We start from the raw sequence: 14,678 nt of genomic DNA on the forward strand, positions 1-14,678 counted from the left end.
CCCACTTAGACCAGCCTTTTTCATTTGAGGCAGTGCTGCCTATCACTAGACAAATCTGGGTAGAGTTGTCCTTTGTTTGGTCACTTGGCCAGATTTGTTGGTGTGAGAAGTACTCATGACTACATATCAGTAAGGCTATTGCCCAGCAGTAAAACAACAACAGAAGTGGCAGGAATCAATATGAGAATGGGTGCATGCCGACCCACGGTGCACATTAATGGTCCAGGATTTGTGGCTCAGCATCTTAGAGTAACTTATTCTTCCCTTTATCTCACTAGCCTGGCCCCCAGGCAGGATTTTTGCTGTGGCTAACAAAAAGCCCAGTCCCTAGCAGTGTTCCTCCCTCATACAGGAGATTCTCAACTTTCACATGCCACAGAGGACATCTATGTGTGGCTCTTCCTCTACGCTGTTTTATACCACTCTGCTGTTATCTTTCTTCCTTCCTCTTTCCTCAGCTTCCTAATTGAACTGCACTCCTCATTTCTTCTTAAACAATACTCTCCAGTGCTTCTCTTGTGTGCACAGAAGGAATGAGATCTTTGCCAGCCTTCACCCTGCCAGCCTTCTCCCTGGTCTGTAATCCATCTTTTTCCCACTGTGCATTTCTCCAACAAAGATAACAAATTTGTCAAGACATTAATTGAGTTTCTTTTCTTAGTCAGAAAAAGAGAAGAAATTCAACTTGAGGCTATCTTCAGGCCACTTGCATTAATAATATGTTTCTTGACACATCTAAAGATATCAGTGCTTTCTAATATTAACTAATGGGAAACAAATTCTATTCGCTTATTTTTCAGTATCCATACAGTTGCAGAGTTTATAGCATTACACTTAGATGTGTTTTCTGTTATAGGCTTTCTGTTTCTTAATTTGGGACGTTTTTTTATAAGGAGTAGCAAGTGCAACTGCTTCTTTGGGTGTATTATTGACTTTGTTTCTGCTCTGGGAAGAAACAGTAAAAATGGTTTCTTGGTGGTAACTTTCTGTGCAAAACCACGTCAGTAGGTCTATTTGTCTAAGGGAGATGAGTAGGACTTAACCTCAGCTTAGCAGGGGAAATGAAAGTACAGTATATACAAAAAAAAAAAAAAAAAAAAGATATCACTGGCTTTCTGCTCAGATACTAGTGCTAATTTTAGAAGATCAAATGCATTAGTTTTGCAACCTATGTCCTACCACAGAGATGCACATCTACGTAAAATGTGACAAAAATCTTGCTTAAACCATTAAGCAGCCATATTGCAACAGGATGGGAATGCTGAGAGTCAGACAGTATGCGGGCAGACTGGAAAAAGGAGGACAAGGTACAGAAACCACTAGAAATGCAGATAAATCAAACATGCAAGCAAATTTTCACGGTATATTGCTCATACTGTAGTTATCCAGTTGTGAAGTTGGTTAAGAAATGAATGTAACGCTCCATCTAATTGCAAGCAGCTGCCTATTAGGCAGCTTGGCCAAATGTTTTTAATTCTACCCTATGATGATGAAGGAAATGGGCAACTTTGGTCTGTACTGTGTGTGAACTTTCTGAACACTTCTTTGCAAAGTCACAAAGTGCGATGCAGAGCTGAGAAAAATCTTCTGAATTGACTGCAGGCTTTAGTGATGCAATCTCTTCCTACTTTTACCAGAATGTGTTTGGAAAGCATGGACCTGCACAGGAGATCAAATTCCAGTTTTGTCAGCTTCACAAACTTACTTCATATGAGGCTAGAGACTGCCAGCGGTGAAAGTGGTTTGAGCAAAAATTGGATCAGCTCAATTATAATGGAATTTCAGGCTGAACTGGGAGAGGGAAGTTTGGAGGGTAGGCAAAGGGAAAGCTCTTGGGAACACTTGAAATAGTTGACACAGAAAATATTGCAATCTGGTGCATTTTAGAAGTGGTTTCCTGTAAATGTAAAGTCTGTTGTGAATTAAAAAAATAGAGAGTTTTCGGGAAGTTTTCATTTTTTTTGAAACCTATGTTAACTATCTAAATCTTTAGTACTGTAATTCTTTCCTACTACTCTGATTAGTTTTGCAAAACAGGTGTAGCCACTGAACGTTTTTTACATGCAGTGTTTCAGTATGTCATGATCTGAAGGATGAATGGTTGAGCACTAGGAAGAATCAAGTATGTTGAAGATGAGATAAAATACCTTCAATGTAAATTTTCTAGTGGTGTATTATCCTATATTCATTATTCTGCAGTACGACAGTTGACTTTTGAGACAGAAGAAATATAACAGGTATTGTATTTCTGGACCTCAGCAAACCAGTTAGTTTGGCAGCACAGTTACGACTGGAGAGATGAGGATACATACAAGAGCTGCGTTGTGGCAAATGAAAAGGGAACGCAAACATACCTGGTGTTGCAAATAAAATTGTAAGTTTAGATGGTTACAGACAAGTATGGTTCCCCCAGGATTTGGTGCTGAGGGTTGATCTCATGTCAGACTCTCCCTAGAGACTTGCAGGGGCATTTTTAATACGAAAGAGAACTGAAATGACACAGCAATATTAGAATAATTGGGATGACCCTGAGAGTTGATGTAATAGAAATAGGAATTTAATAATATCATGTACAGAGTCACCATACTGTTTAGAATTAATGCCAAGATTCTCTTTATATTCTGAAAATGACCTCTTGTAAATGGATTAAGAGGAAAAATGCGTAGTCATAGTAATGTCTTACAGGGTTACTGCTGGTAACCAGCACGACACAGACTTAAAGACAACACCTAGTAGAGACAGAGAAGTATTATCATTCTACTACAAAATTTAGCCAGACTTGTTCAGATTACTGCGTACTATTTTGATCAGCCTGAATCAGGAAGGGGAAATTCAAAGGTGAACAGGTACAAAGAAGTTGCAGGGAGAATTAGAGGAGAGGAAGGCTGCCTTCCAGGAGGAAACTGGCAAAGCCTCGCTCTGTTAGATTAACAAAATGAAGGTCAAAAAGGGATATAACTATTCTCTTAAAGTATATCAGAGAAAAAAGAGTGGAGAGAGAAAAGAACCATATATTCAAAAGTCTAGTGTTGGCATAAGAACAAACAAATATAAACTAAATCTAATATTAGACAGGAGGCGAGAAGAAAAATTATTGACCATCAGAGAAGGGAAGCTGTGGAAATCCTTTTTGTGGGAGGAGCAGCAAAAACTGAGTAATTTTTTCAGCTGAATCTCAATTGCTTTATGTCGCCATTATATAACATTGCCAGTAATGCCTGGAGTTGATGAACTCAGTGACTCAGGAAGTTCATGACGGTTCCTAATTAGCCTACTATTTTAGTTTCAGACTGGTGTAATCTCCAAACCTGAACGTAGCAAGTGAAGCATATGCTAAACTTCGGCCTATTTATGCATGTGGGAGCTCTGTCTAAGCTGTGTCTCATGACAGTTCTCAAAATAGACAGTCTGCTAGAATTTTTCTGTGGGATACAATACTTCACTACCCACTTTTATCCACTAATATGATGTGTGCTGACCGAAACAACTGCACGTTTACATAGCAAATGTATCTTTTATTCAGCAGCCTTATGTTACATGTGTTGGGGGAAAGAGGGGAAAGCTGCGAGTCTAATAACATAACACCTTGCAAAAGAGAAATCTCTGTAGCAATTACTTTCAGTCTTCTCCAGTTTTCTTAAGTTGTTGCCACTATCATTTAATCTCTCTTTGCACTCATAGTTCTCTTGAAAGATGCCATTGATTTCATCTCCCCTCCTTCTACTAAGCTCAGCATATTTCCCCAAGTAGAATATAATGAGAAGCCCATTTCCTAGAGTCATCAAGTATTACATCTGCACCTGAAGTCCCGAAAGTTTTAAGAGTCATCATTATGCATCAAAGGAAGGGCCTGACAGTCACCACCAACTCATAAGGATTTGTACAGATATCTTTGCTACACTTGGAGTTTACTACACCCTTTCAAAGTATATAACTCACAGACATCTGAAAATTCAAGTTGCACTTCCACTATTGTTGCATAGCTGGTAAAAGACATTAGCTGATAGATTTATAGAAAATGGGCAGATAGATAACAAATTCATTAATGTCTTGCCATACCTCCTGTAGTCCTTTCCATTCCACTGTTTCCAACATTTTAGATCTCAGACTGATGAGCAAGTGTGAATCTAATGAGAAGAAAAAAACAGTGAATACCATTAAGCTCATTGTCAAATTCAATAGAGAATATGGCAGTGCTATAATTAACTAAATATGTTTCAGATAATGACAATCTAACAAACTCACAAGAGCACATAGCAAATATTTTTGAACGTAGGCATATCTCAGTGCCTGAGTAGCTGCACTGATTTTTCACAGATCTGAGAAATATTTGTAGTTTCAACTGGTGCGTTATTTTGATCTAAGTGGATCTGAATAGCTCAGAAGCTTTGATGCTCCCTAATTAGCAAGTGTATTGAGTAGTTTTGATTTTAAGTCATTATCTAAAGAAAAAAGGCAGCTAAATAATTATTGGGAAAAAAGCAAGAATCACAATAAGTAAGAAACTGTAAAATAAAAGAGCTAAAAAGATATAAGTTTTATTCAAAGCCTGTCCCAGTTCACCTCTGTGCCAAATAAATATTTGACACGCTCTTCACAACTTTTGTCAGTGTATCAATACTGACTGAGCTTTTATGGCACTTCTGTGGTCCTCTTGTTACCTGAAAGATGATTCTGAATCCTTCCCATGCACAACTCTCTTAAATACTTTCTGATGCTTCCTACAGCACAAAATTCAAGCAGTTGTCGTATCTTCCTTCATCTCCCTCCTCGTGTCATCATATCTACAATACAATCTGCAACAACAGACTACAGTCCATCAGGTGCATAATTGTGAGTACTCTCCTACTTCCCTACTTTTACTACTTTTGCTCTATTAAATGCAAACTAGAGTACTTCTATTTAAGAAATTGCACTTTATTCTATTTCTTTGTTTGGACAAGATAGTTAACCTTTCATATGTTAATTATCATTGTTACTTTTAAAAAAGATTGTTACTATTATGATTTACTGGAAATCCGTGTAAAAGAAATTATCTTTCTATATTTACCGTCTACAAATATGCTGATTTCTCAGTTTGTCCTTTTGTTTTCCTTAAATGTTTCTACGGAGATTATTGATGCTATTAAAATCTGCTAAGTTTTTTTGTCTTCTCAAACTGTAATGCTTGGTCGATGAAACACATACTTTTCTGGCAGTATGATCTTTAATCCTTCTGGTTTGATAAAAAGGATTAGTCTTAGTGTTTCAACAATTTATTGCCTGGAGAAGCAAATGTCTCTTCTGATGTCAACTTAAAGTTGTCATCACAGCCTCTGAAACAAACATGTGAGACTACTCATTCAAGTTTTTGTGTAATACTCACCAGAAGGCCCCAAGTTAGGAAGAACCCTTCTTGACTAAGTGTTAGATCATATTCTTGGTCTGAAGCATAGGCGTGCTGAAGAAGCAGAATGCTTAAAAGATGTTCTTCAAAACAGGATGGTAGGCAGGAAGCAGAGAGTTTTTTTTCCAAGGCAGAAAGTTATTATTTTTCAAAGAAGTAGTCAAACTAGATGACTTTGATGCCTTTTTTTCATCTAGTTCCTAAATAGTTATGGGAGTACTATGGCTTGTACAAAACTTTTTGGTAGTACTATTCATGTTAGTTTCCTTGGAGGATTTTAAGCTCATTGTTTCTACTTTTTCTTGCCTAAAATGGTGTAAAACATAATAAAGTGAGTTAATTTTAAATGTATTTTTTGACAGTTCCTTTCAGTGGGGAAGGGGTGGGGCATTTGTAAGAGAAAACCATCCTTTATGTTTTTACTGTGCATTGATATTACAATAGTGGTAATAATTCCCACTCAAGCTAGGAACCATTGTTCTAGTCACTTCACAGCCTTTGGGAAATACAGTCCCTGCTCCAGAGAACTAAAAGCAAAAATAGTTCAAATAAGTGAAACAACAAAGAAAGGGACAGAAGAAAGGCTGGCAATAGCAGGAATACTTCTGCATCTCCTACCTCTATGCACAGTTTACAGATACGAAATGAAATTCTGTTTCCTTAATGGAGAAGAATCAAATGTATACACATGAAGCAGAAAACAGTTCTGGGGGTATATACACATTGTCAATGTGAGCCTCATTTAAGTCAATTCAACAGGACAAAATTTATTGTCTTTTTTTTTTTCGCCTTAAAATATTTGAATCACATCAAAAGAGAATGAGTGAGTGAATTAATGTAGCGAGAGCATAGATGTATAGGGCTGAAAATCTATAGGTTTGGATTTTTTGTCTCTTTTCTTCACATCTCACTGTGGTAACATTCTTCCTCTCTTGTGTCAGCACTTTTGGTTTTCACTGTTTGTGAAAGTTCCTCATTTTACAAATGAGTACAGACTTTTTTTCCCTTGTAAAATAATGCCTACGATGAGACCACTTTTTCAGGCATGAAGCAATCTGGTTTTGATTTTGAGAATGAAGGATTTTATTATCTGTTTAAAGAACACTCTGGTTGCTTACTTTTTCCTGATGCATCAATAATGCTAATAAAAATTAGCTGATAAAGATTTGGCCTATGTCAGAGGAACAACAAAAAAAAACATATTACATGGATAGTTTGTATTCAGAAACACTGCTTTTTCTTCTCACTTTAGAAAAAGCTTCTTTCTTTTCATAACCTTTAAAGAAAAGTTATGCTAAAAAATAAGTAACTTTCTTTTCTTTTTTCTTTCAGAAGGAGTTACATTCATAGGAAGCACCAAGAGGTAAACATTGTGTGTCTCATCCCTTGACAGAAATCTTCAGATTTGCTTAACTTCCAGTTTATCTACAAAATATTTGAGAATGACTCCAGGCTGGTCTGTAGTGGGGGTTGAAGTTTTTGGTATTAATCTTAATCTTCTAGATTGTGTTCCTTCTTTTATGCACCTGCTATTTCATTACAAGCTCACTTCTGTAAAGAATGCTTCACATGTAGACCAGGTGTAGTGAAATGGGACTTGACCGTCAACCACGGCATCGATCTTCTCCTCACTCAAGAATCAGTAAAAATAGATATCAGTGAATGGATTTTTTTCCCTCAATGTAAGGCCTGTGTGCCTCTTAACAAAACATCTGTGAACTGAATTGTTGATGTGTACACTAAACATGTTGATTAAATTTCCAGGATTTTCTCTGGTCAATTAAAAAGCCAGCCATCACGCATTTTTCTCCTAAGCCACTGACATGCTATTGATATTCTTAAGCTACTGATTATGCAGAACCAAACTCTGCTTTTATTTAGACAGTTCTCAGTCATTCAAGTAACTCTTCTAAAGGTCATACATGCATCGAGCTTTCTTCCATTATTTGAGAATGGCCATCAACTTCATCTAAACTACAGCAATGATTTTCTTCTTGACAAGTATTTGGCTTTATTGCAACCTGAAAATCTCTGCATGTTTTTTAGTCAATAAGAGGAAGTCCCTTCCTGTGACAGATTTTGTTTTGTGGCTTTAACCTGCTCAGGTGCCAGGTCTCTGCACATGCTGGTCTCACTCTGTAGGCAGAAGCTCTCACTGACCCATGGGAGTCCAAGGCACTCATGATGAAGGAAAGTAATCTGAGTAACAGCCTACAAGATCTTATGAGTGTGAGAAACTTAAAAACCATTTGAAATAACTATGGAGATCCTAACCCTAATAGCTTTAACCCACTCTTTCAAAATGCTGTGCTCCTCGGTGGCTGACTGTGCTGTTCCTTGGTTCAAAGGTGGCCGCCAAGTAGGCCTGACCATTGGTAGCTGACAGATTGGCAAAAATGACTGGCCTTCAGCAGCTCAGCAGCCAGACTGCAAACCAAGCCCAGCATTTCTGGAGGAAAAGTGATGTGGCAGGGCACCACGACCTCTTCTGCTCCATTTGGCAGTTTGTAAACAGCTGCAATGTAGAGACAACTAGTCTTTTTAACACCAATGGGTCAGAAGCTGCTTCAGACCACTGGGTGGGCACCGGAGCTTCTGAGTCTTTTGTAGCTTCTTTTCAGACAGGATGAATTCAACCCACTGTAGAGGGAAAGAGCATCATTGCCACAGAATAAATGAGACGTCTGAATCATAGGCAACTGCTCTGCTTGTCTTGCGGACTGCCAGTGTCCCAGTACACATAACTGGGAAAGATCCAGAAGGAATCAATTTCCACAATCCAGCGGTTGACATGAAGTGGAAAACATTTAAGGAGGGTAGAAAACAAATAAACAAACAAATGAAAGAATCAAGAGAAACTCTTCTTGTTTCTTATTGCCCAATAGTTTACTATGGTTATTGTTCAATTTTGGCCACAGACTTGTGACCTCTCCTATTTTATTTAGCACTTCTTTCAATTCCCTTTTTTAAAACAAAGCAAAACAAAACAACTCAAAGTGTTGCTAAAGCCATGTCAAACTTATTTACTGCTGTTTGAGTCTCTTGCATGGGCTGATGTTAGTATCAGTAACAGAGATGTGTGGAACACCTGCTCACACACATGCAGTGTCAGACCTCTGGTGTTGTGCCTCAATCTGATTTGACTGTACTAACTGAAGAGTGAGGGTCTGAGTTAAAGGAATAATTAAGTTTGACAGTTATCTGCAAAAACAGGCATGCTTCCAGTCTCACAATAGCAATGCGTGAGGTTTTGAAGTGTTGCTAGTGTGGGGTGAAATTGTTTAAATATGTATATCCAGATATTATAGATATTCTAGTACACGTATATACATATTCATAACTTAAACAAATGCTTACACTTCTACACTTGTATACATGAACTTATGTAACATATATGCATATAGAGCTGCAATCAACTTGAATACCTGGGCAAATACTTCCAGATCTTATTTAAATAGGTATAAGACAAAGCCTTCTCCTTTTCTTACTGTCTCACTGCTTGGGAGAGCAGCCCAGAGAAAGTGCATTCCTTTCAGGGTGTAATGCCTACTCTTGCAGGTGTACTGTTTGCTGTCTTACGTGCTCTGATGAGCTAACAGAGGCTCTGTTATTCAACAGAGGTTCTGTTGTCTCTGATGCGAACAACTTGCCCACTCTGCAGAGGACCCATGTCCTGAAGTACTCCAGGCCAGGGGGTGCTGAGCTATCTTTCCTAAGGCAGCCCCACATCAGACATTTGCTTTCTCCCATAAAATGTGAGAAAAGCCCCAGCGGGGTGAAAATGACTTTTGCTGTCAAAGGAGAGAAGAAGCCAGTGGAGATGTAGCTTTGTTCAGACCAGAGATGCCTGTGGACAAAACCCTCCCGGTTCATATTTCCTAGTCTCTGGGAGTATTAACAGTCTGTAGGCAGGGACTCATCTCTGTGCCTGTGGCTGGGCTTGCCCACACTGCGTAGCTCTGTGTGGGGCTTCAGGCCTGCGTCCGCGCTCCACTGGAGCCCTGTGGATGCTGGCATTTGCAAGGTTATGTGGCTTCTGGGTGGAGTTTTTCTGGATGACATCTTTGGAAGTGGGTGCCTCAAGTCATCTAAATCTTGCCTTAAGTCCCAGAGCCCCTTTATTTATTTAATTTTTTTGTTCCTGACTCAATATGTCTCAGAAGACTTCTGGTAACAACTTGCTTTTGGCTGGAGATAGCATGAGAAAATAACTCCCCCAGTGCTATTTTTTTTTCTGGCTCTCTGTGTATGAATCCTGGACAGAATTAGATGCACCTCCCCTCCGCCAAACTTAGAGTTTATTCCCAGTTGGGTCACTTTTCCTTTTACCTGGCATGCTGCCGACACCTTTTGCCTTCTGATGGCTTTGCTCACTGTCTGGATCCCATGCAGCACGTCCCTGGCAGAGTCCCAGCAGGACAGGCTTGGATTTTACCTCTTGCATTGGCATTCATTCCAGTGGCTGATGGCCCATGGTGACAAGGTCCTCTGTCACAGCAGCCAGAAGTAATCCGGGAAGGAGCCATCCCAGGTGCCAAAATGTATTGCTACAGCACTGTCAGTGAATGTGGGGATAAAGTCACAGCATTCACAGAAGTGCTTTCAGCTTTTGCTGGTGGCACTGGGGTCTGATCTCAATTACAATGAAGCAAGTAGGCTAGATTTGGATCTGGATGACATTGACCACATTTAAGTTCCCTGTAAAAGTTTGCTTCTGTCACACTACTCCAGTGAATAAAGTTGTGTTGTACATAAAGGAAAAATGTTGTCCTGCTTCTTTAGCATCTTTCTACTTGTTTGCTTATTCTTGATTCTAGGCATAATTTTTTTCACCATTTAAAAATAAAATAGGCTTTTAAATTGATTTAATTAAAAAGATATAATCATCTGTGAAGACTCCTAAACTGAATCAAACCCACTTTACAAAGAACAGAGCATCAGCATTGCTAAATTCATCCAGTGTATAAGACTGGATGTGTATAAGACTGCTTTTTGAACGTACTGCTAATTGTGCTGTAAGTTTACAATTCTGTATGAATGTTCTGGCATTTTCTGGCTGAAATCTTTCTACGTGTATATCTCCTGTAGATGCTATGGGAACTAACACCTAGCTTCTTTTAACAATGATGTCAAGGAAAAATGATCAAAAATTTCATTCTGATGCACTTTTTTCCCTTTGCTTGAGAAGGAAATACTAGTGCTTCTATCCATTGTTATTGGAATTAGAAATTTCTTAGGAGTGTGGTTTTTCCATTTCCCATGAAAAAAAAAGAATTTTTCATACATGCCAAACAAAGCTGATTGTTAGTCTGGCAACAGCATTTTCTAGGAATTCTGATCATACGTGGCCTCATTTACCCTTTCATAACTTCTCCTGTGATCAGACTCAGTTAAAACTATCATACATCTGGGTTTTCCTGAATACGTCCTCTTTTTTGTTCTTTTTTTTTCAGTCCCAGTGCATTGTCAATGCAGACTTTTAGATGTTCATGCACACACAGTGCCCATATGGGCTGTGCATGTGCAAAGTCTGATGTGTTCCAGAAATCCTTGATTTACAGCATGAAGTGATTGTCCGTGGTGTGAGGAACAGAATCATGGCACTTGCTCAATGGATGCTGTTAAATACAAGGGCAAGCTGGTCTGCCTGGGAAATCCTGAGCAAAATATGGAATTCTGTGGGCTTCTGACTTGCACAGAGTGACCAAGTGAAGTAGTTCATTTCCCACAACACAACTTTTTATTATAATTAAGCATGAAGTATTAACACAATTTGTGTGTTTATTGAGAACATAAGCACGTCTTTTTTTCTGGGTTACTGTTGAAAATTACTGTTCCTGAATAGTGTGGTTGAAAGATGAACGGTATTCACAGCATGTCTGTTGAGTATTTAAGATAATCATGGTAATGGTTTTAGTCTAACACTAGTACAAATTAAAGTATTACCATGATAAATGAATAGCTGGTGAGTAAAGTGTGATTTCCTCCCAGTAAGTCTGCTGTCAGTTGGTAGTAGAAAAGCTCTGAGCAAAGAAAATGCAATAAGTCTGAGAGAAGGTGGATGAAAGCATTATCTTAGATCTCAAAGCAGGATGTTCATATCTAGGATGGCCTAAAAACTGAACAAAACAAAGCAAATGAAAACCTAAATCAACAAAAGAAAGCTATTTGATACCAATCACCCTGAACAGAAACATCTGAAATTATTACTATATGTGTCACTTCACTCAGTTTTCGTTTGTTATCTCTGTGAGCACTAACATGTCTAAAGACTTTATCTTCTGGGAAAATTTGTGGCCTGTTCTACACAGTATGTTAGTTACCAAGACAGCAAGTCTCCAGCTTATACATTTGTGATCTTATTTGTGGCTGTGATTTCCAATGTATTGTGTCCTACTACTGCATGGTCATTTAAAACAAAGGAGGCATTGAATCTGTGTATCATGCATTCCTTCAAGGCTAATGACTCTATCCTGGGAGACATGTCATCATGATAAGTGACCTTGCTGCCTGCCGGAGCAATGTCCTGGTGCCAGAAACTAGCCAGGGCAGGGAGCTGCATGGAGCACTGAGCACATTCACGTAGTGCTGGAGAGTTAACACTGATGCTCAACACGAGTCAGTTTGGGTCTTATACCAGTCTGCCCTTATAGGCAAAGCCATGAAACTGGCAAATATTATCAGCTTTGCCAAGAACAAAGCAAGTCCAGTTCCCTTGAATAGGAAACCATCTCAGAGCATGGCGTGAGACAGGGTTTTCTGCCTGTCCACCCCATTGTGCCATGCTGGCTGTCCTCGGGGCTGGGTCTATGGCAGGAACAGTATACTTCCATCAGGCAATCCATCCTCAGGATCACCACGCTGCATCATGGCTGCTTTTGGCCTGTTATTTAGGAGAATTTTGAGGATAGGGGACTTTTCACAGTTTTCTTTCAAAGAATATAGATGTAGTCCTCATCTCCAAAATGCATTGAGATCAAATCCTCCAAACTCTGTACAGGTAAAATTGAACTGATCAGGTTTGGCTCTTTCACCTCACCGGTTCATTTTTCTTCCAAATCAATTTCCAGAAATTCTCTTGAAGTAGGATTTCAGGAAGAACTCTTCTAAAGTAATTTTTAATGAGTGAATTTTCATACATCATATTTAGATTTAACATTCTTGTTTTGAAAAGTGTTTTGAATAGTGTCCTTTCTGTGTATCATTTTCAGAACAACAAAGTATATCAGAACATCAGGTGACAATTTTCCGCATAAGCTGCATGTTGAGCTGGAAGAAAGGACAAACTGAATCTGTTTATAGTAAGCAGTGCTGCCACACAAAATAAAGGGATTGAAATGGAACATATCACTCACGACCAATGTCTTCCATAGAATCATAGAATCATAGAACTGTTTGAGTTGGAAGGGACCCACAAAGATCATCTTGTGCAACTCCCCTGCAATGAACAGAGATATCTACAGCTACATCAAGTTGCTCGGAGCCCTGTCCAGCCTGATCTTGATTGTCTTCCAGGATGGGCCTTCCACCACCTCTCTGGGCAACAGGTTCCAGTGTCTCATCAATCTTTTTGTAAAAAACTTCTTCCTTATATCCAATCTACATCTTTCCTCTTTTAATTTGAAACCTTTTCCCCTTATCCTATCACAGCAGACCCTGCAAAAGAGTCTGTCCCCTTCTTTCTCTTAGCTCCCATTTAGATACTGAAAGGCCACTATCAGGTCCCCCAGATTCTTCTCCAGGCTGAACAGTCCCAGCTCTCTCAGTCTGTTCTCGTAGGAAAGGTTTTCTGTCCCTTGGATCATTTTGTGGCCCTCCTCCGAGTGCACTCAACCAGGTCCACATCTCTCCTGTACTGAGTATTTCATATCTGGACGCAGTACTCTGGGTGAGGTCTCACCAACACAGATGTTAAAGAGCACTGGTCCTAGTACTGACTTCTGAGGGACACCACTTGTCACTGATCTCCATCTGGACACTGAGCCATTGACCATCACTCTCCAGTTATGATCTCACTGCCAGTTCTTTGTCCATTGAACAGTCCACCCATCAAATCCATATATTTTCAATGTGGAGAGTAGGTTGTTATGGAGGACTGTGTTAAAGGCCTCACTGAAGTTCCAAAAGATGAGATTAGTGGTTCTTCCCTTGTCCATTGATGCAGTTACACCATCATAAAAAATGACAAGGTTGGTCAGGTAGGACCTGCCCTTGGTGAAGCCATGCTGGTTATCCTATATCACCTCCCTCTCCTCCATATGCCCTAGCATAGCTTCCAAGTAGATTTGCTCTGTGATCTTCCCTGGCACAAAGATGAGGCTCACAGGTCAGTAGTTCCCTGGGTCTCCTTTCTACCCTTCTTAAATACGGGTGCAACATTGGCTTTTTTCCAGTCACCAGGGACTTTACATGATCAGTACGACTTTTCACATATTGTTGAATGGCTTGGAGACTATCTCAGCCAATTCCTTCAGGACTCTGAAATGCAATAATAATATCTAGAATTGCATGATGTGTCGGTGTGCTGATATGCCATGAAAAATCAGTGCATCATGAAAATGATACGAGTATAAAACTGCTTAGAAAGAATGCAAACGAAATCTACTGGAAATAGTTTTAGGGAGAGAACTATTTCTGTTTTAAACTACATTAATGAAGAATTTTTCCTTGCATCTGTAGAATATCAGAAGAATATCATGTTGACTCTATCAGTCTTTTCCAATAAACTTGTATTGCAAGAAAGTTTTCCAACCTGCTCTCACGTCAAGTGAGTGGAAATGAAAGCAGACTTGGGCCCTGTATCTATATGGTTCACATTAGGGACGGGCTCGAACCAAGCCCACTAGATCAGAACATTCCCAGACTTTGAGGAAGTTTGGCTCTGATTTCAGTTTTAAAATTCAGTACTGGCTCTTTTCAACAAGGAACTAAATCATCTGAGCACTGCTTTGGGAAATTTGGATTCAGATCAGAACTTTGCAGCTGCAGCCCTAATTGAAATATAGAGCTCCCAAAGCCTGGACAAGGGGAGCCAGGAGAGCATAAAGGTCCCCCGGTACTCTGCCATGCAGGGAGCCCAAGTCAAGGGAATATTCATGCCTGAGACCTGGGAGTAAGAGCCACATGGGAAGCACACACAGTGTGGGATATCAGTACTCACCAGAGGGCTATGCATCCCAAATCAGTCAACACCTGGATACCATACCATTACCATAACATAATTTGTGGACTTGGTGTGAAATTGGATTATCTTTCACATTTGAACAGTTTGGTTGAAGAGCAAATCCCTCCT

General features: G+C 39.5%; 1 long non-coding RNA gene across 1 annotated transcript; it reads left to right on the top strand.

Annotated features, from left to right (window-relative positions):
• Positions 1–677: 677 nt before the first annotated feature.
• Positions 678–10,110, top strand: LOC104909865 (uncharacterized). Its single transcript, XR_792645.3, has 3 exons — positions 678–1,307; positions 4,728–4,833; positions 6,719–10,110. It is a non-coding gene; the product is annotated as an uncharacterized LOC104909865 (long non-coding RNA).
• The last annotated feature ends 4,568 nt before the right edge of the window (positions 10,111–14,678 follow it).

Source organism: Meleagris gallopavo, chromosome 2 (assembly GCF_905368555.1).
Source record: "Meleagris gallopavo chromosome 2, MGAL_WU_HG_1.1, whole genome shotgun sequence".
NCBI lineage: Eukaryota > Metazoa > Chordata > Aves > Galliformes > Phasianidae > Meleagris > Meleagris gallopavo.